We start from the raw sequence: 22,807 nt of genomic DNA, 5'->3' as shown, positions 1-22,807 counted from the left end.
CACTCATTTATTTTAACCACAATTCTGATAGTACTTGAGTGTTTGTAATATATTTAAGTGAATTCATTACCCCATCCCCTCTTTTATTAGTCATAATAATTTCTTAATTTCCCCCAGGTTCTTTCTTTGGACTCAATTCTTTTTTTTTTTTTCCCAGAAAGAAAAGTAGGAGAAACATTTATTTTACCATTTATTATGCTCTGTTTAAATTTGACTGAAAAAAATATACATATAGAAATGTGCACATATCAGTAGTGTGCAGTTCAGTGAATTTTCACAAACTGACCACACCTGGGTAATCAGTCCTCAGATTAAGAAATAAAATATTACCAGCAATTTAGAGCCCCCTTCTAGTCTATAACCTTTTAAGGACCACTACTATCCTGTCTTCCAACACCATAAATGAATTTGTATTTTATATAAATGTAATAATACAATATATATTCTTTTGTGCCATCATTTTTTCACTCAGCATTGAGTTTTATGTTATTATGTTACGCTATTAGATTCTTCCCTCTTATTCCTATAGTATTCCACTGTGTGAATATTGACTCAATTCTTAATTGGCTAGGTTTCGTCTCCTCCCCTCCCCCCAACAAAGGGTTCATGTGTGCTGTAAATTTAAAATTCTTTCATGTTTAAGAATATTTGCCAGCTGTCATTATATCTGAATGACATCCTGATGGATTGAATATTCTTGGCTAACCCTTGCTTTCCTTTAGAACTTTATAGACATTGCTTCATTGTATTTTGGCTTTGAACGTTGCTTTCAGAGAAGTTTGAGGCCAGCCTGATATTTTCCCTTAGTTGATAATTTGTTTGTTTTCTGTCTGAGATTTATTTGTCCATGGAGTTGATTTCTTAACAGGAATATGACTTAATATTGAGCATTATTTATCAAAAGTTCCTGGAACATAGTTTTTTTTGTTATAATCTGCAAATTCAGATTTTTCCTTCAGTTCTTAGTAATTTCTATAAATTAAAATGTGAAATATCTTTTGCATTTTATTTTCTTTTTCTTAGTGACACATAAATCTATGTTAGATATGTCTGTCTTTCATATCTATTAGTTATTTCTTAATTGCTTTACTTTCTTTGATCTCCAGTCATGAGTAAAGTTTTTAATGTTTTATTTTCTCTGTCTGTGGTTTGCCTATAATGATTGTTTTGTTCTTCATTTTGTTTATTTAGATCTTTAGCCTCTCTACCTTTTTCTCCTATCTTGACTTTTATTTTTTTTGTGTTTTTTTGAGTTATAGTTTTATGTTGTTTTTTAGAAGAAAATAATCATGAGGAATTTCATTTTTTTGTTATATATTCTTTGTCTTTTGTATAGAATCTTCCAGTTTTATTTAAATATTTTATTTGTTTTTTATTTATTCATTGATTGGCAATTTATGTTTGCATAACTACTGTTTGGCTTAGACAGACAGAATATCTTGGTGACTCCCTTCTCACTGTCTCTAAAGGTAAAGCTAATTTTTTCTGTCACTGAGCTACACTTTGATGTTTGAAATTTGATTTTTGCCCAGTTTTGTTTGCCTATCATGAAAAGAGGGAGAGAGATCTTCGACCTAGGTGAGGAGGCCTTCGTAGCACACCTAAGTCTTGCTTTCTTTTTACAAGATTTCGTTAAGTATTTTCTACCAAGTTCATTCCATCTGATTAGAAACTATGGATAATTCTCATCAGGGAAAAATGTGCTTAGGCTGTGAATCATTATCTGTCATTTCAGAGAGTACTCTGGAGGCTACTGCCCTGGGAAGTCAGCCCTATTTTTCACTTCCTTGTTTCACCAATTTTTGCACTGTAGATTTTTCTAGCATCTTCAGTAAGAGGAAACAAGAGAGAACAGTAGTTACTCGGTTTGTGTCTCTCCATATATGAAGGCATTAAGAAAAATTATCCGAATGTTGTTAGTTTACCAACATTGCTTTGGGGACATGGTTAGGAACTGAGCTTACTGCAACCTTAGTTCTAATACCAGTATGTTTAATTTCCCCAAGGTAACCAGTTTTTTAATGTTTGGTAGTTTATGTTATGTTTCTTTTAGTTATTTTTGTTAGGGTTTTATTGGTTGTTGTTCAATATTTTTGTTTTTGCTAATTTGTTTAGGATTTGAAGGAAGAAAAAACTTTTAAAATTGCCATTTCAGCCTAATATCCTAACCTGGAACGTATTCCTTACTGTCCTTTCTAATTGGTTATGGAGAAGTTCCTTTGTAACTCTGGGTTGAGATTGCAGTTCATTCTTTTAAGTTTTAGTGATCATGGTGCTGGTGATATATGTGTTCTTATATGAATGAATTGAGAGAATGAGGAAGGAGAAAACATGTGGAATTGAAAAGAGGAAAAATACTTCTAAAACAGTGTGCAATACAAGAAATTAAATTGATCTGACCCAAATGGTACATACATTTGCAATTTAGATAAGGGATAATAGTGACAATTGTAGCTTATATTTCATGAGTCCTTATGTTGACTCAGAAACTGTCATGGGTGCTTTATAAGTTTTAACTAATTTAATTCTTACAATAAACCTCTGAAATAGTACTGTTATTATCTCTCATTTTATAAATGAGAAAACGGCATAAAGAGGAAATAACCCAGAATTAACAACTGGAATCCAGATCTAGGCAGTTTATCTCTTAATCACTAATCTGTGTATTTGTTTCACATTGTATTAGATTTCCATAGAATGTGTGAATAGGATTTAATCCTGGCATATACAATAGCTGTATTCTAAGCTAATTTAATTTTACACTTTCTACTATAGTTTTTCATTTTAATCTTTATATAATCTTGCTATGAGATTTATAATATTTATAGTAATATTCTAAAGCATGATTATAAAATATCTAAATAGAAACAAATATTTATGAACTGATTTTATTGTTACTTGAATTTTTAGTGGAGAAAATGTATTTGTTTCACATGAGAGTCAATTTTAAGAGAGCAAACATATTTTTAATATTTTCATAGAAATAGAATTCCATTTATTTATACCACAGAGCCCCAATTGATTGAGGCATGTTCATGTTTAATATATTTCTAACTATATTGGTCTTAAATAATACTCTACAAGATGAAACATATTTTTTCCTAGACAGCTTATATTCTAAAGGTTATCTATATTCAGCTTTGAATTCATGTTGTGCATTCTTAAATAATATATTTGAACTTTTGCTACTGCTAGTTACTTCCTCCTGCAAAAAAGAGATGTCATGTATTTAATATACCATTTGTGGTTGTAAAGTAGCTGACTTGTTTCATTTATTATCAAGGGATTGATGACAGTGTAGATCTGAAATGCACATCTCTTTAGTTCATTACATGATTATCACTGGAGTGGGATATCCTTGACATCTTCTGCTTTTGATTTATGTAGATGGTCCTTGAATGTCATGACATCATTGATTGGGTGCACATCTTAACTTTATTATTTAATCCTACAGCTGTAAACAGAATGTTTATTAAAAAACTATGTTGTGCAAAACACTATACCCTGTCTTGTAAGTGTAGTGTATGTGTGGGTGTACACAATTCATGACAATCTTTTGTTAAAAAGTTGTCCATCAAAGTTTAGTTTATTTAAACTGATGTGTTATATCTGTAAAACATGTGATCAGGATTATCATTTAATAGCTTTCTTTTTAGGAATCTGTGTAAGTTAAAGTCCATTTCAGTAAGAATGTCTTAATGCGCTTTTGTCTGATGTTGCTTTGAATTTTATCTATTATAGAGTAGAACTCAATTATTATTAGCTTCAATGGAATGGTAAAGTAGGTGGCAGGTCAGCTTAGTTGAAGTAATAAAAACAGTCTTTTTTATGAAATAAAAGGGCATAAAAGCGCTTGATCAATTATTAATATAGCAATCTATAGATTTTTCTTTTAGTTGAAGGATTTCAAATATTTTTTCATATTAGCAAACAAAATATTCTTCAATAAAGTAGTGAATTTTTTTTGCCATTTAAGTACTTTTGCATTTTTTAATACATTTTATTTGTTTATTTTTGGCTGCTTTGGGTCTTCGTTGCTGCACGTGGGCTTTCTCCAGTTGCGGCAGGCGGTGGCTACTCTTTGTTGCGGTGTGCGGGCTTCTCATTGCAGTGGTTTCTCTTATTGCAGAACATGGGATCTAGGCACACGGGCTTCAGTAGTTGTGGCTCATAGGCTCTAGAGTGCAGGTTCAGTAGTTGTGTCGCATGGGATTATTTGCTCTGCGGCATGTGGGATCTTCCCGGACCAGGGATTGAACCCATATCCCCTGCATTGGCAGGTGGATTCTTAACCACTGTGCACCAGGGAAGTCCCACTTTTGCATTTTTTAATATTAGTGAACACTTCTGTGACAGCACTTATTTATGTAGGCTGTTAACAAGCAAAAAAAATTCTTTATATCAGCTCTTTGATATAAATATTGTTATTATTATCTTGGTTTTACAGGTAAGGAAATGTGAAGTACAGAGAGGTTAAATGATTTGTTCTAGGTCTTATAGCTAATATATGGTGAAGCTAGGATTCAAGCCCAAGTCAAGTAGTCTGATACAAAGTTAGGACCAACTAACTTTTTTATTTTTTTACATCTTTATTGGAGTATAATTGCTTTACAATGTTGTGTTAGTTTCTGCTGTACAACAAAGTGAATCAGCTATATGTATACATATATCCCCATATCCCCTCCATCTTGAGCCTCCCTCCCACCCTCCCTATCCCACCTCTCTAGGTCATCACAAAACATCGAGTTGATCTCCCTGTGTTATGCAGTAGCTTCCCACTAGCTATTCATTTTACATTTGGAAGTGTATATATGTCAGTGCTACTCCCTCCCTCACTTCGCCCCAGCATTCCCTCCCTGCTCTGTGTCCTCAAGTACCTTCTCTATGTCTTCGTCTTTATTCCTGCCCTGCCGCTAGGTTCATGAGTACCGTTTTTATAGATTCCCTATATATGCGTTAGCATACGGTATTTGTTTTTCTCTTTCTGACTTCACTCTGTATGACAATCTAAGTCCATCCACCTCATTACAAATAACTCAATTTTGTTCCTTTTTATGGCTGACCATTGTGTATATGTGCCACATCTTTATCCATTCATGTGTCGATGGACATTTAGGTTGCTTCCATGTCCTGGCTATTGTAAATAGTGCTGAAATGAACATTGTGGTACATGTACCTTTTTGTTTTTGTGTGTGTTTTGTTTTGTTTTGTTTGTTTTGTTTTTTTTCCGGTACGTGGGCCTCTCACTGTTGTGGCCTCTCCCGTTGCGGAGCACAGGCTCCGGACGCGCAGGCTCAGCGGCCATGGCTCAGGGGCCCAGCCGCTCCACGGCATGTGGGAACTTCCCGGACTGGGGCATGACCCTGCGTCCCCTGCATCGGCAAGCGGACTCTCAACCACTGCACCACCAGGGAAGCCCACATGTACCTTTTTGAATTATGTTTTTCTCAGGGTATATGCCCAGTAGTGGGATTACTGGGTCGTATGGTAGCTCTATTTTTAGGTTTTTAAGGAATCTCCATACTGTTCTCCATAGTGGCTGTATCAATTTACATTCCCACCAACAGTACAGGAGTGTTCCCTTTTCTCCACACCCTCTGCAGCATTTATTGTTTATAGATTTTTTTGATGATGGCCATTCTGACCGGTGTCAGGTGATAACCTCATTGTGGTTTTGATTTGCATCTCTAATGATTCATGATGTTGAGCATCTTTTCCTGTGTTTGTTAGCAGTCTGTACGTCTTCTTTGGAGAAGTATCTATTTAGGTCTTCTGCCCAATTCTGGATTAGGTTGTTTGTTTTTTTGATATTGAGCTGCTTGTATATTTTGGAGATTAATCCTTTGTCAGTTGCTTCATTTGCAAATATTTTCTCCCATTCTGAGGGTTGTCTTTTTCTCTTATTTATGGTTTCCTTTGTTGTGCAAAAGCTTTTAACTTTCATTCGGTCCCATTTGTTTTTATTTCCATTTCTCTAGGAGGTGGGTCAAAAAGGATCTTGCTGTGATTTATGTCATAGAGTGTTCTGCCGATGTTTTCCTCTAAGAATTTTATAGTGTCTGGCCTTACATTTAGGTCTTTAATCCATTTTCAGTTGATTTTTCTGTATGGTGTTAGGAAGTTTTCTAATTTCATTCTTTTACATGTAGCTGTCTAGTTTTCCCAGCACCACTTATTGAAGAGGCTGTCTTTTCTCCATTGTATATTCTTGCCTCCTTTGTCAAAGATAAGGTGACCATATGTGTGTGGGTTTATCTCTGGGCTTTCTATCCTGTTCCATTGATCTATCTTTCTGTTTTTGTGCCAGTACCATACTGTCTTCATTATTGTAGTTTTGTAGTATAGTTTGAAGGCAAGGAGCCTGATTCTTGCAGCTCCATTTTTCTTTATCAAAATTGCTTTGGATATTTGGGGTCTTTTGTGCTTCCATACAAACTGTAAAATTTCTTGTCCTAGTTCTGTGAAAAATGCCATTGGTAATTTGATAGGGATTGCATTCAATCTGTAGATTGCTTTGGGTAGTAGAGTCATTTTCACAGTGTTGATTCTTCCAATCCAAGAACATGGTGTATCTCTCCATCTGTTTGTATCATCTTTGATTTCTTTCATCAGTGTCTTATGGTTTTCTGCATGCAGGTCTTTTGCCTCCTTATGTAGGTTTATTCCTAGGTAGTTTATGCTTTTGGTTGCAGTGGTGAATGGGAGTGTTTCCTTAATTTCCTTCTCATCTTTCGTTGTTAGTGTATAGGAATGCAAGAGTTTTCTGTGCATTACTTTTGTATCCTGCTACTTTACCAAATTCACTGATTAGCTCTAGTAGTGTTTTGGTAGCACCTTTAGGATTTTCTATGTGTAGTTTCATGTCATCTGCAAACAGTGACTGTTTTACTTCTTGTTTTCCAATTTGTATTCCTTTTATTTCTTTTTCTTCTCTGATTGCCGTGGCTGAAACTTCCAAAACTGTGTTGAATATTAGTGGTGAGAGTGGGCACCCTTGTCTTGTTCCTGATCTTAGTGGAAATGCTTTCAGTTTTTCACCATTGAGAATGATGTTGGCTGTGGGTTTGTCATATATGGACTTTATTATGTTGAGGTAAGTTCCCTCTGTGCCTACTTTCTGGTGAGTTTTTTATCAAAAATGGGTGTTGAATTTTGTCAGAAGCTTTTTCTGCATCTATTGAGATTATCATATAGTTTTTATTCTTCAATTTGTTACTATGGTGTATTACTTTGAATGATTTGTGTATATTGAAGAATCCTTGTATTCTTGGGATAAACCCCAGTTGATCATGGTGTATGATCCTTTTAATGTGCTGCTGGATTCTGTTTGCTAGTATTCTGTTGAGGAGCTTTGCATCTATGTTCATCAGTGATATTGGCCTGTAGTTTTCTTTTTTTGTAACATCCTTGTCTGGTTTTGGTATCAGGGTGATGGTGGCCTTGTAGAATGAGTTTGGGAATGTTACTCCCTCTGCTAGATTTTGAAAGAGTTTGAGAAGGATAGATGTTAGCTTTTCTTTAAACGTTTGATAGAATTTGCCTGTGAAGCCATCTGGTCCTGGGCTTTTGTTTGTTGGAAGATTTTTAATCACAGTTTCAATTTCAGTGCTTGTGATTGGTCGGTTTATATTTTCTATTTCTTCCTGGTTCAGTCTCGGAAGGTTGTGCTTCTCTAAGAATTTGTCCATTTCTTCCAGGTTGCCCATTTTTTTGGCATGTAGTAGTCTCTCATGATCCTTTGTATTTCTGCGGTGTCAGTTGTTACTTCTCCTTTTTCATTTCTAATTCTGTTGATTTGAATCTTCTCCCTTTTTTCCTGATGGGTTAGGCTCATGGTGTATCAATTTTGTTTGTCTTCTCAAAGAACCAGGTTTTAGTTCTATTGATCTTTGCTATCGTTTCCTTCATTTCTCTTTTATTTATTTCTGATCTGATCTTTATCGGTTGTTTCCTTCTGCGAACTTCGTGATTTTTTTTGTTCTTCTTTCTCTAATTGCTTTAAGTGTAAGGTTAGGTTGTTTATTTGAGATTTTTCTTGTTTCTTGAGGTGGAATTGTATTGCTGTAAACTTCCGTCTTAGGACTGCTTTTGCTGCATACCATAGGTTTTGGGTTATCATGTTTTCATGGTCATTTGGTTCTAGGCGTTTTTTGATTTCCTCTTTGATTTCTTCAGTGATCTCTTGGTTGTTTAGTAGAGTATTGTTTAGCCTCCATATGTTTGTATTTTTATAGTTTTTGTCCTATAATGGATGTCTAGTCTCCTAGCTTGTGGTCGGAAAAGATGCTTGAGACCATTTCAACTTTCTTAAATTTACTGAGGCTTGATTTGTGACCCAAATGTGATCTATCCTGCAGAGTGTTCTGTGTGCACCTGAGAAGAAAGCCTTTTATGGCTGTTAGCATTTGCCTTATGTATTGAGGTGCTCCTGTGCCACCTAACGTTGTTTTGTTAGGCCATTTGTATACTAAGTGGTTTAACACACATTTTCTCTTTTCAACATCACAACAGATCTGTGAAAGTATGCAAGATAGATTGAGAGAATTTGATTTGGCCTTGGTCACATAGCTAGAAAACTGATAATTTTGAGCCAGAACTCAGGTCTCGTAAAAGTAACCCAATGTAGTCTCTGTCTTCATATCCTCCGTTGACCCCAGGGTATTACATGAAGTATTTTGCTGTTGAGAAAATATATTATTCAATATATGTTTGACAGTTCTGAAGGAGTGTGAAGCAGATTAACAAATGTACTATTAGAGACTTGACCAATTTTAGGGTTATGATGAATTATCCAATTACCTGTTTAATTTTTTGTGATTGATGGTCATTTGCTTTCCTTTAGTTAAAATAAGTATTTATTTTCCTAATTATAGAATTATAATTAGGAAATACATATTTAATACATATTTAATAAAATTAGGAATACATACATATATGATATGTATTTATTATAGAAAGTTTAGAAAATAAAGAAAAATATAAATAAAAAGTATTCATTGTTTAGCTTTAACAATGGTTTATCTGTGTTGTTTTTATTTTAACTTTAACTTGAAATAATTATAGAATATAAGAAGTTGCAAAAGTAGTACAAAGGTCTCATGTATCCTACTGTCTTTTAAAAATACACATATACTCATTTACTCATTCACTGTAAGTACCCACTTACCAAATTACAGTCATAAGGATGCTTTTAAAAAGCAGGGAATACAGATATGTCACGTGTCATTTTTCATAGATGAATGCATAGTATACACATTTTTGCACCTTGTTTTTTGTGTGTGTGTGTCTGTGTATTAGTATATACTGAGCTTCCTCATTTTTTTGGTTGCTTTGCAGTATTCCATTGTATTTTTGTATGTTTCTGTATATATAATTATTATTGTAGTGCCAGACTTCCATTATTAGACATTTAAGGTTTTTACATTCTTGTCGTATTATGAAAAGTGCTGCAGTTTATAATTTTGTACTCTGCATTTTTTTATGTACTTCTGTAGGTGGCTACTGAATTTTCTGTTTTATTTTCATCATTATCTTTAAGATTATTGTATAGTTTTATTATGGAATCTGTAGAAATTATCCTGTATGTTAATAATTTTTTTTAGATTCTCTAATAGCAATAAATCCTACCAGGTTGAATATTTTAAAAAACATTACCAATTCTAACTTTTTAAAGGAGTTTTATAATTATTTACAAGTGATGTTGATTTCCTTTTTTGTAAATTAGTATTGTCAAAAAATAAAATATATGTATTAGCTTTTTTTTTTTATCTTTCAGAGAGTCAAAGTTGGACTTATTTATTTATTGATTGGTTGAGTTAATTGTTTTCTAATTCTCTTAAATGTTTTGGCAAATATATTTTTTACCTCCCCTTGCATTCTTTTTTTTCTTGTTTATTTGAAAGCATACTTTTATTCCTTTCTAAGTAATGAGAACAAAAACAATAATATTAATATTATTCGGAGGACATCAGTGGTGTCATCCTATTGTTTATTATGTGACATACTCATTTTTCTTAGTTTGTATACTTTTAGTATACTTTTTAATCTGGTAGTTATTTAATAGTCAAGGGATTTGTCCTTTATTGTTTGTTCAAATTTTGTTTTTTTATTGCATTATAAGCAGATAGTATGGTATGTGGAATTACTACCTTTGAAATTTATTGAGGATTTCTAATTGGCCTAATTTGATATTGAGCTTATATTTACAGTCTTTTTTCTGTGATAAACAAACAAAAACCGTAAAGCACACAACACTCTGATCTATCATCATAAGAAACTTTCCAGTAGGAATTTTTAAAGACTCAGATAAATGATTATCAGTCCCATTTGAAAAGATAAATGTATATACTAGGCTGTTTTGCTTGATGTTCAGTAAGATATGATTAGCTGTATGAAAAATATATGTGGAAATTATTTTAGGGATCAAGAGCAGAATACAACATAATAAATTTTTGAAATTTCTGAAGAGGATAATTTTGTGGAGTTTCAAAACACCAGGCAATCTCAAAGGAATATATTTATAAGTTCTCATTGTAGACATTGTATGACCAAAATAACGAATATTAAAATTGAAAAAAATTTAGATGAATTATGAGGTATTAGTATTTAAATATATAAAAATATAAATTTGGAAAATATGAAAACTGTAATGGATATGTGGGGGAAGGATGGAGACTGGAAAGAGAGTACTGCTTGTCAGTAATGGAAAAGTGCAAATTCAAATGGCAAAACCATTAAAATTCTTTGTACCTGGTATGCTAGTAATGCTACTCATAAAATTATAACTTGAGCACAATTCGTTTGGAAATCTTTTTGAGATGAGTCCTATCTTTGCCTTAATTTTTACTTAGATTTTTTTAATGTAAATAATTTAGAAGAAAAAAACAATCATGTCCTTGAAAATGTCAGTTATTATAATTATAGCAGAAGAATATTGGAAAATGTTGTAATGTCATATTAACAATAGTTAACAACAGTTAATTTATTAATAAGACTTAATGAATAGGTAGTGGCAGGTTTACTTTGTGGAGCTTTGAGAATTAATAAAAATACCTGCATTATTACTTTAATTTTTGAAATATAGGACTTGAAATTAGGCCTTGTGGTTATAGCTTATGCATCAATATTGTCAAAGTTTAGAGTGAAACTGGAGAAATAACACAATTGTTCATTTAGTATTTTTTTCTTTTACTGATTTTTTTTTCTTATAAAGCTATGATTTAAAAAATGATTACTAAAATTTAGGGAGAAAAGAAGGAGAGATTACATACCACAGTTCATTCAGAAAGATAAAGGATTGAAATATTTTGGATATTTCCAACCTGAATTACATCTTACCTGCCCCATGCTCAGCTCTCTTTTCATCATAGGAGCAGTAATTCTTCCAGTCTTCCAGAATTTAAAAGTGATAGTCAAAACCAAAAATCAAATAGATAAATTAGACTTTATCAAAATTAAGATTATTTGGGGTTCAAAAGGTACTATGAAGAAAGAAAAAAGAGAATCCACAGAATGGAATAGCAGATTGTAAATCTTATATTTGATAAGGGTATAGTATCTAGAACATACAAAGAACTTTTAGCACTCAACATTAAAGAGGGATCCCCTTCCTCTTGCCTTCAGGCAACCCGGAAGTTGTGCTTGCCATGCTGCTTTCCTTTTCTCAGAGTACTTTGTCGTCTTTCTTTCCATCCTGGGCCCAACAGAATGGCTCCTACCAAAAGGGTGGCAAGAAGATGGGCTCTTCTGCCATCAACAAGGTAGTGACCAAAGAATACACCATTCACATTCACAAGTGCATCCATACTGAGGGCTGCAAGAGGCATGGCCTTCCGGCACTCAAAGAGATCCAGAAATTTGCCATGAAGAAGATGGGAACTCCTGATGTGTGCATTGACACTGGGCTCAATAAAGCTGTCTGGGCCAATGGAATGAGGAGTATCCCTTACCTTATCTGGGTGCTGTAGCCCAAAAGATGGAAAGAGGATGAAGAATCATCAAACAAGTGCTATCCATTGGTTACCTAGGTACCTGTCATCTCTTTCAAAAATCTACAGACAATGTGGATGAGAACTAACTCTTGATTGTCAAGTAGTCATAAAACTGCAAAAAAAAAAAAAAAAACCCAATAAGGAGACATATAACACAATTTAAAAATAGGCAGAGAATTTGAATAGATATTTCTCTGAGGATGATATACAAATGGCCAATATGCACATGAAAAGATACTTAACATTGTTATCAATAAGGAAATGGCAAATCAAAAGCATAATAAGATACCATTTTATACCTACCAGAATGGTTTTCATTTAAAAAGTCAGCTAATAACAGGAGTTAGTGGGGATGTAATAAAATTAGAACACTTGTATGCCAATAGTGGGAATGTAAAATGGGGCAGCCACGTTGGCAAACAGGTTTTCAGTTTCTTAAATGGTTAATTATAGTTACCATATGACTCAGTAATTCTACTATTAGGTACATACCCAAAAGAATGGAGAACATAACATCCACAGAAAACCATATACACGAATGTTCACAGCGCTGTTGTTCATAATAACCAAAAAGTGGAATTAACCCAAATGTCCATCAACTGATGAATGGATAAACAATATCTGGTATGTTCATACAGTGCAATATTATTGATCCATATAAATATGTACATGTATAATGTATATATGCTTGCATATATTGTATATGTATATATTTACATATATGTATAAATTCCCAGAGTTGAAATCACAAGTTGAAGAATAAATACAGCTGTTGCAGAGACAAATAAAATTCTCCGAGTATTCTTTTTAATAAGAATTATCTATAGTGTATTTATTTAGTGTCAGTTGTGCTTTAATTGGTTTGTCTAATTAATGAAAAATGGTATTGCTTGTTTTATGTTTCATATTCCATATAAAGTAACCTTTATCAAAATAATAGTATATCTTCTGTGTTAAAATTGTTTTTAATTTTACTACTTTTTTGTTGGGCTAACACTATACTGATGCCAGAAGCTTGGTTTCTGTGCATTGGTGCCAAATTGAAACTCGGGGACAGAGTTTTGGGTGAAGTTGAAAAGAATAGCTTTATTGCTTAGCCAGGCAAAGGGGGACACAGTGGGCTCATGCCCTCAAAAACAGTGTGTCCCAACCCAGGAGGATTTGGTGAGGAGTCTTTTGTGGTATGCGGGTCTCTCACTGTTGTGGCCTCTCCTGCTGCGGAGCACAGGCTCCGCACGTGCAGGCCCAGCAGCTATGGCTCACGGGCCCATCTGCTTCGTGGCATGCGGGATCTTCCCGGACCGGGGCACGAACCCGCATCCCCTGCATCGGCAGGCGGACTCTAAACCACTGCGCCGCCAGGGAAGCCCTGGTGAGGAGTTTTATAGCAGTTGTTCAAGGGCAGAGTCGCTGGTAAGATCAGGGTGTATGCAGGGCCTGGCAGGGCCTTCACTCCTTTAATCCAGGCTCAGGTAATCTCTTGATGAGCTTCCCTGGTTTCTTTGATCTGGCTTCAGGTGGTCTTCTTTGGAATGGAGAATGCTGACATCTTCCATTTGTTGGGGGTTTTAGTTCTGTAAAGAGCTCAAAGATAGTGTTATGTGTATCCCTTGAGGGGGAACCAGGACCTGCCCCAAGGCTGCACTGTTGTTTCTTGGCTGCTCCTCCCTTGTCTCTGCATCCCCTCCCTTCCCTGATTAGCAACTGTTTGAATCTGCACTTTGAACTCAGGGAAAGTCATGGAGACTGGAGTCTGTTCCTTACAGACAAGGAAGCTGGGACAGGTAAAGCCTTCCGTGCCCAGAAGCCCCACAGGTCCTGCTTAGTTTCAATACTATATTCTCATGCCATAGAGTTTTGGGGATCATATATATTATCCATACATTCTTTAAATCTAGGTTTATGATTATCAGTGGATATTGAAAATTTTTTGGTACTTTTACATGACTTCCTGCATTTATTGTAAATCCTGTTTGGCAGCTAGCTTCTCTGCATGATTTCTCTTCAGTAATTAAATTTAGCACTTCCAGCTGCTTAAAAATTTGTTGGCCTTTCCTGTTCATTTGTGTTTCTTCATGTGTAAAATGTGGGACATCCACATAGTTTTACTTCTTTTAAAGTGCCATTTTATAGTCTGGGTTTGGCAGTTATATACTGTGAATGGTTTACTTTCTTATTCTAAATATGAATCTAAAATTTTAATTTTAAACTAAATATCAATGTGATGTATATCAGATATGTGATTGCCCTAAGTGACTTGCTTCTAGTAATTTATATGTATTTATATATATTTTTCTTAGAATGTCAGACTAGGTTATTTGTAATGATGTATAATTTCAGCCACCTGTATTCTTTAAGTACAGGTATAAGCAGTTACACAGAACTATAAGTTGGGCTAATTGCCGTAGGATTTAATGAATCTTTTGGTTATAATATAGCAGAATAATTTTAAACATAAGAAATCTTGTGTCTCTTTTTTTTAACAGTACTTTACAATTATATTTGTGTGAGGGATATTTTTTGATATAGGTAGTTTGAGAAGGTGTTTACTGATACTACTGAGCCACATATCTGTCTTCAGAGTGTATCATGCTTATAATTCAAGGCCCATTATTCTCCATTACTGGAGAAAGCACTTTTCATAGGTAAAGTAGTTCCTTGTAATAAATTATGAGCATCTACCTATAGCTTACTATTTTTAGATGTCTCAAATGGTCATTCTTTAAAATATTAATGAGTTCATATGTGAACAGCCAATAAAAGTCCTGGTATAATCTTAACTTGTGGACTTACTTAGAATTATAGTGTTCAAACTGTTAATATTTCAGGTCCTTTATTGAGAATCTGATTTTACCAATGGATGTATGGTGTATGGTTGATTAGGCAAGTTAAAATAATTACCAGCCTAATTCCCCAAATCTGTTGTGCTGTTTTATTCTTCATTTATATTACATTCTAAAATACAATTTGCTGACATAATAAATTGATAAGGCATCAGATAGAGGAGTGGCAACAATACAGATGTTGTTGTTTTAACTGTTTTATCTTTGATTGTTCCTTGTTTTCAGCAGAGTATTAGACCATTGAGTGTAATACACTAGATGAAAGTTTTAATTTGAGAATGAAAAATTGCATCTAAAAGTAAATGGTGATTTAAAAAATTATTTTAAAAATTGTTTATTACTGAAATTCATTTGGAATCGCAAGTGGCCCTGAGTAGCCTAAACAGTCTTCAAAGAAAAAAAGAACAAAAACAGGAGCACTCAAACTTCCTGATTTTAATATTTACTACAAAGCTGTAATAATCATGGTACTGGCACTATTATAGACACGTATAAGAGAATAATAGAATTTCAAATCCAAAAATAAATTTGTTCATATAAGGCCAGTTGACTTTTGACAAGGGTGACAAGGTGTAGTTCAATGAGAAAAGAATAAGTCTCTAAAGCAAATTGTGCAGACATAACTGGATATCCACATGCAAAAGAATAAAGTTGATCCTTACCTCATACCATATATACAAATTGACTGAAAATAGATCATAAGTGTGAAATCATAAACTCTTAGAAGATAATGTAGTGGTAACTCTTCATGACTGTGTATGTAGAAACGGATTCTTAGATATGACACCAAAAGCAAAAGAAAAAATGGATAATTGGATGTCATGAAATTTAAAAACTCTGTGTATCAAAGGACATTATCAAGAATGTAAAAAAATTACCTATAGAATGGGAGAAAATACTTGCAAATCTATATCTCATAAAAGGGTCTGTTATCCAGATGTTAAGATTTCTCTCAACTCAACAACAAAAAACTAAACAACCCAAATGAAAAATGAGCAAAGAACTTAAATGGACTTTTCTCCAAGGATATACAAATGGCCCACAAACCCATGAAAAGGTGTTCAGCATTAGTCATTAGGGACAAGCTAAAATAAAACAGATAGGGAATAACAAATGTTGGCAAGGATATGGAGATATTAGAACCTTTATACACTGTTGGTGGAATGTAAAATGGTATAGATGCTGTGGAAACAGTTTAGTAGTTCCTCATAAATATAAAAGAATTACCATGTGACCTAGCAATTCCACTCCTAGTACCATATCCGAAAGAAGTGAAAATAGTTACTCAAACAAGTACATGTGCATGCATGTGTAGTTTATCATGTGTGTCATCTTGAGTAGGATGCCCAGATAGCTGTTTAAAATATTATCTCTGGGTGTGTCTGTGAAGGTGTTTCCAGAAGAGATTAGCATTTGAATAAGTAGAGTGAATAAAGAAGATCAGTGCCAATGGGTATCATCCAATCCATTGAGGGGATGAATAGTGCAGAAAGGTGGAGGAAGAGTGAATTCATTCTCTCTAATTTAGCTGAGACATTTATCTTCTCCTGACCTTGGACATTGGTACTCCTGGTTCTCAGGCTTTCGGACTAAGACAGGGACTTACACCATTAGCCCCTCAGTTCTTGGGCTGAATTACACCACCAGTTTTCCTTGTTCTCCAGCTTTCAAATGGTGGATTGTGGTACTTCTTGATCCCATGAAACAATGGCTTTAATAAATCTCCTCTTATATATATGTCTCTATATCTTACTGGTTCTGTTCCTCTGGAGAACCCTGACTAATACAATGCATGTTCATAGCAGCACTATTCACAATAGCCAAAAGGTGGAAACAGCCAAAATGGCCATCAGTGGATGAGTAGATATACAAATTGTGGTATGTACATAAAATGGAATATTATGCAGTAATAAAAAAGGAGTAAAGAGTTGATACATTCTACGGTAAACATGATCCTCAAATCTTAATGCTAAATGCAAGAAGCCAAAGACGGAAAAATATATTGTATATATCATTTACATGAAATATTCAGAATAGATAACTCCATAAAGACAGAATGCAGATTGGTGGTTGCCATTGGTTGGGGAGTGGAGAATGGGGAGACACTGCTAAATGGATAAACTGTTGACTTTGGAGTGATGGAAATGTTTTGGAACTAGATATATGTGGTGGTTGTACAACATTGTTAATGTACTTAATGCCACTGAATTGTGCAGTTTAAAGTGGCTAATATATGTGAATTTCACCTTAATTATTTTAAAAAATATTTTTTAGTATTTGCACCTATTGAGTATTGCAAAAGGCTTAAAAGAGTTTATTTTGCTGAGTTGCTAGATACTATAATCCTCCTGATTAGGAAATTAGGAGAAAGAACATGTTGGAGGGAAAATTGAGAAGAGTAGTTTAGAACATATTGAGGGTTTGGTTTTTGGGATGCTGCAGATGGACATATCTGATAGCAATTCGGAAATACAGATTTAGTGCCTAGATAAGATATGTTTGGATATTTGAGTTATATTTGGATGTTTTTAGCTGATTCATAGTAATTGATGTGTCACTCTTATTGAGCCACCGATATAGTGGATAAGAAGAGTACCAAGGCATCTTAACAACTGAGTGTTATAGCATCCTTTGGCAAGTACTCAGTTGAACTAATTCATTTACCATTACATTCACGCTTTCAAACTTTAGGCATTTAGTAATTTCCAGTCATCCTATTAGGTTTCTCTGGGAGGCTTTAATTCCCATACCCCAAGTAAGTTATTTCATTCATACTTTTTCCCCCTCCTCAAAACCAAGTGCCCCACTCTACCCATATTGTCAGCCAAAGTCCTTAACTCATTTATTGGAAAAGTAGATTTCATCAGAGTGAAATGAACACTGAATCTGTCCATCACCAAGCTAATCAATATATATATTTGTGTGTTAATTTCTCTCGCATCAGAGAGCACCACCTTTTTCAGTGGCAAATCTGTTTGGCTGTTTTTTGGGGCCCTTCCTCACTCCCACTTCTCAAGACTTCATTTCACTTTTCTCTTTCCGTAATCAAGCTTCCTTTTCCCCTAGGAAAGAACAGGAGCATGTTATAATATATTCCATCTTTAAATAAACTAAAAACAAACTCAGAACCTTCTCTTGACTTTACTTTCCTTCCTTCTGTTTTTCTTTTAGTCTAGTTGTCAAGCTTTACATTGTTTTTCGACATATATTCTCTCTCTTTCTTCTGAGCTTCCTCATGGCTTTTTGGCTTCTTGGCAATCAGGCTTCTACTACCACCACTATTCCGTTGAAACTTCCTGGGATTACCAATGACCTCAGTGTAATCAAAACCAGTATTTACCTCTTTTTGTTTTTATTTTAGTAAACTTCATCTCAATATGTAATGCTGTTGACTGCTCTCTGCTGTCTGGACTCGTTCTCAATAGTTTTTGTAGTTTCTTTTCTCTGCGTAGCCTTTAAATGGGGAAGTTCCTTGGGACTTTATCCTAAGCCTTCTCTTACGTGTCTGTGTTCCATTGCTAAGTAATGTAACCTGTTTTCATAGTTCTTAAATACTATCTTTAGTCTGGTAATTTTGGTATTTATGTCTGTGGTCCAAGTTCCTTTTCTGAGTGCCAGACTTATTTATTTAACCTTATTTTACATATCCACTTGGATTTTTCACAAACATCACGGTACTATATAGCCTTAGTTTTACGAGCTTGATCTCTAGATTCAAAAAGCCAAGGTTTTGATATGGACTCTAATACTCAGTATTTTAACCTTCATAACTTCTCAGTTCTTGAATCCCTCATTTGTGAAGTGAGGATTATAACAGAGTTGTGAGAATTAAATGAGATCCATGTAGAACATCAAGAACAATGTCTAGCATATAGTAAACACTCAATTATACGTGAGCTGCTATTTTCTTATTACATCATACTTAATACGTTTAAAAGGGCTCTTGATTTTCCTTTCCTACCAACCTACCAAATCAGAAAGCTGAGAGTCATCCTTGAATTCTTTCCATCCTCTCTGCTGTACATTCAAACATCCTGAAGTTCAGTCTTTATAATTTGTCTTGAAATTATGTACTTGTATCATTTCTCTCTCTTTAGCTTAGACTACCGTCTTTCATCTGCAGGACAGCAACAGCCTCCTATTTTTAATCTTACTCCATTCTCATATGTTTTCTACATATCAGTCCAAATAATCCTAAAACATGAACGGGGTCATACCGTCTCCTTCCTTACATAACATTTCAGTGGTTTTCTATCATATGTTTTTTAAAAAAAATCCAAAGCACTTATCATAGCTTTTGAGGCCCTGCGTGATCTGACTTCTACTTTTTTCCCATTTCTTCTTCTACTCTCCCCATGTTATTTTGCATTAATCACACTAATCTTACAACTCTTATAACATGTTGATCTCTTTCTTCTGTCAGAGTCTCTATACATTCATTTGCTTAAGAGATATTTATTGAGCGTTGACTGTGTACAAGACATTGTTCTGGGCCTGAGAATAAAAGAATTTCCAAAAATGACATAAATACCTGATCTCTTAGAACTTACTTTTTTCTTTTTTTTTACATCTTTATTGGAGTATAGTTGCTTTACAATGGTGTGTTAGTTTCTGCTTTATAACAAAGTGAATCAGTTATACATATGTTCCCATATCTCATCCCTCTTGCGTCTCCCTCCCTCCCACCGTCCCTATCCCACCCCTCCAGGCGGTCACAAAGCACTGAGCTGATCTCCCTGTGCTATGCGGCTGCTTCCCACTAGCGATCTACCTTACGTTTGGTAGTGTATATATGTCCATGCCTCTCTCTTGCTTTGTCACAGCTTACCCTTCCCCCTCCCAATATCCTCAAGTCCATTCTCTAGTAGGTCTGTGTCTCTATTCCCGTCTTACCCCTAGGTTCTTCATGACATTTTTTTCTTCTTAAATTCCATATATATGTGTTAGCATACGGTATTTGTCTTTCTCTTTCTGACTTACTTCACTCTGTATGACAGACTCTAGGTCGATCCACCTCATCACAAATAGCTCAATTTTGTTTCTTTTTATGGCTGAGTAATATTCCATTGTATATATGTGCCACATCTTCTTTATCCATTCATCTGATGACGGAAACTTAGGTGGTTTCCATCTCTGGGCTATTGTAAATAGAGCTGCAATGAACATTTTGGTACATGACTCTATTTGAATTATGGTTTTCTCAGGGTATATGTCCAGTAGTGGGATTGCTGGGTCATATGGTAGTTCTATTTGTAGTTTTTTAAGGAACCTCCATACTGTTCTCCACAGTGGCTGTATCAATTTACATTCCCACCAGCAGTGCAAGAGGGTTCCCTTTTCTCCACACCCTCTCCAGCATTTATTGTTTCTAGATTTTTTGATGATGGCCATTCTGACTGGTGTGAGATAATATCCCATTGTAGTTTTGATTTGCATTTCTCTAATGATTAATGATGTTGAGCATTCTTTCATGTGTTTGTTGGCAATCTGTATATCTTCTTTGCAGAAATGTCTATTTAGGTCTTCTGCCCATTTTTGGATTAGGTTGTTTGGTTTTTTGTTATTGAGCTGCTTATAAATTTTGGAGATTAATCCTTTGTCAGTTGCTTCATTTGCAAATATTTTCTCCCATTCTGAGGGTTGTCTTTTGGTCTTGTTTATGGTTTCCTTTGCTATGCAAAAGCTCTGAAGTTTCATTAGGACCCATTTGTTTATTTTTGTTTTTATTTTCATTTCTCTAGGAGGTGGGTCAAAAAGGATCTTGCTGTGATTTATGTCATAGAGTGTTCTGCCGATGTTTTCCTCTAAGAGTTTGATAGTTTCTGGCCTTACATTTAGGTCTTTAATCCATTTTGAGCTTATTTTTGTGTATGTTGTTAGGGAGTGATCTAATCTCATACTTTTACATGTACCTGTCCAGTTTTCCCAGCACCACTTATTGAAGAGGCTGTCCTTTCTCCACTGCACATTCCTTACTCCTTTATCAAAGATAAGGTGACTATATGTGCATGGGTTTATCTCTGGGCTTTCTATCCTGTTCCATTGATCTATCTTTCTGTTTTTGTGCCAGTACCATACTGTCTTGATTACTGTAGCTTTGTAGTATACTCTTAAGTGCAGGAGCCTGATTCCTCCAGCTCCGTTTGTCGTTCTCAAGATTGGTTTGGCTATTCGGGGTCTTTTGTGTTCCCATACAAATTGTGAAATTTTTGGTTCTAGTTCTGTGAAAAATACCAGTGGTAGTTTGATAGGGATGGCATTGAATATGTAGATTGCTTTGGGTAGTAGAGTCATTTTCACAATGCTGATTCTTCCAATCCAAGAACATGGTATATCTCTCTATCTATGTGTATCATCTTTAATTTCTTTCATCAGTATCTTATAATTTTCTGCATACAGGTCTTTTGTCTCCTTAGGTAGGTTTATCCCTAGATATTTTATTCTTTTTGTTGCAATGGTAAATGGGAGTGTTTTCTTGATTTCACTTTCAGATATTTCATCATTAGTGTATAGGAATGCCAGAGATTTCTGTGCATTAATTTTGTATCCTACTTTACCAAATTCATTGATTAGCTCTAGTAGTTTTCTGGTAGCATCTTTAGGATTCTGTATGTATAGTATCATGTCATCTGCAAACGGTGACAGCTTTACTTCTTCTTTTCCGATTTGGATTCCTTTTATTTCGTTTTCTTCTCTGATTGCTGTGGCTAAAACTTTGAAAACTATGTTGAATAAGAGTGGTGACAGTGGGCAACCTTGTCTTGTTGCTGATCTTAGTGGAAATGCTTTCAGTTTTTCACCATTGAGGACAATGTTGGCTGTGGGTTTGTCATATATGGCCTTTATTATGTTGAGGAAAGTTCCCTCTATGCCTACTTTCTGCAGGGTTTTTATCATAAATGGGTGTTGAATTTTGTCGAAAGCTTTCTCTGCATGTACTGAGATGATCATATGGTTTTTCTCCTTCAATTTGTTAATATGGTGTATCATGTTGATTGATTTGTGTATATTGAAGAATCCTTGCATTCTTGGAATAAATCCCACTTGATCATGGTGTATGATCCTTTTAATGTGGTGTTGGATTCTGTTTGCTAGTATTTTGTTGAGGATTTTTGCATCTATGTTTATCAGTGATATTGGCCTGTAGTTTTCTTTCTTTGTGACATCCTTGTCTGGTTTTGGTATCAGGGTGATGGTGGCCTCGTAGAAGGAGTTTGGGAGTGTTCCTCCCTCTGCTATATTTTGGAAGTGTTTGAGAAGGATAGGTGTTAGATCTTCTCTAAATATTTGATAGAATTTGCTTGTGAAGCCATCTGGTCCTGGGCTTTTGTTTGTTGGAAGATTTTTAATCACAGTTTCAATTTCAGTGCTTGTAATTGGTCTGTTCATATTTTCTATTTCTTCCTGATTCAGTCTTGGCAGGTTTTGCATTTCTAAGAATTTGTCCATTTCTTCCAGGTTGTCCATTTTATTGGCATAGACTTGCTTGTAGTAATCTCTCATGATCTTTTGTATTTCTGCAGTGTCAGTTGTTACTTCTCCTTTTTCATTTCTAATTCTATTGATTTGAGTCTTCTCCCTTTTTTTCTTGATGAGCCTGGCTAATGGTTTATCAATTTTGTTTATCTTCTCAAAGAACCAGCTTTTAGTTTTATTGATCTTTGTTATCATTTCCTTCATTTCTTTTTCATTTATTTCTGAGCTGATTTATATGATTTCTTTCCTTCTGCTAACTTTGGGGTTTTTTTGTTCTTCTTTCTCTAATTGCTTTAGGTGCAAGGTTAGGTTGTTAATTCGAGATGTTTCCTGTTTCTTGAGGTAGGATTGTATTGCTATAAACTTCCCTCTTAGAACTGCTTTTGCTGCATCCCATAGATTTTGGGTCATCGTGTCTCCATTGTCATTTGTTTCTAGGTATTTTTTGATTTCCTCTTTGATTTCTTCAGTGATCACTTGGTTATTAAGTAGTGTATT

The 22,807-nt window shown here is 34.6% G+C and overlaps 1 protein-coding gene and 1 pseudogene across 3 annotated transcripts in view; both read left to right on the top strand.

The window, feature by feature from the left end:
* The window catches only part of LRBA (LPS responsive beige-like anchor protein), a 730,232-nt gene that overhangs the window by 277,703 nt on the left and 429,722 nt on the right, over positions 1-22,807 (top strand). The gene's annotated exons all lie outside the window — the stretch shown is intronic.
* Positions 4,657-12,083, top strand: LOC132519553 (large ribosomal subunit protein eL31-like; annotated as a pseudogene).

Source organism: Lagenorhynchus albirostris, chromosome 4 (assembly GCF_949774975.1).
Source record: "Lagenorhynchus albirostris chromosome 4, mLagAlb1.1, whole genome shotgun sequence".
Classification (NCBI taxonomy): domain Eukaryota; kingdom Metazoa; phylum Chordata; class Mammalia; order Artiodactyla; family Delphinidae; genus Lagenorhynchus; species Lagenorhynchus albirostris.
The sequence above is the reverse complement of the archived record's forward strand: the minus strand, read 5'-3'. Positions and strand labels throughout refer to the sequence as shown.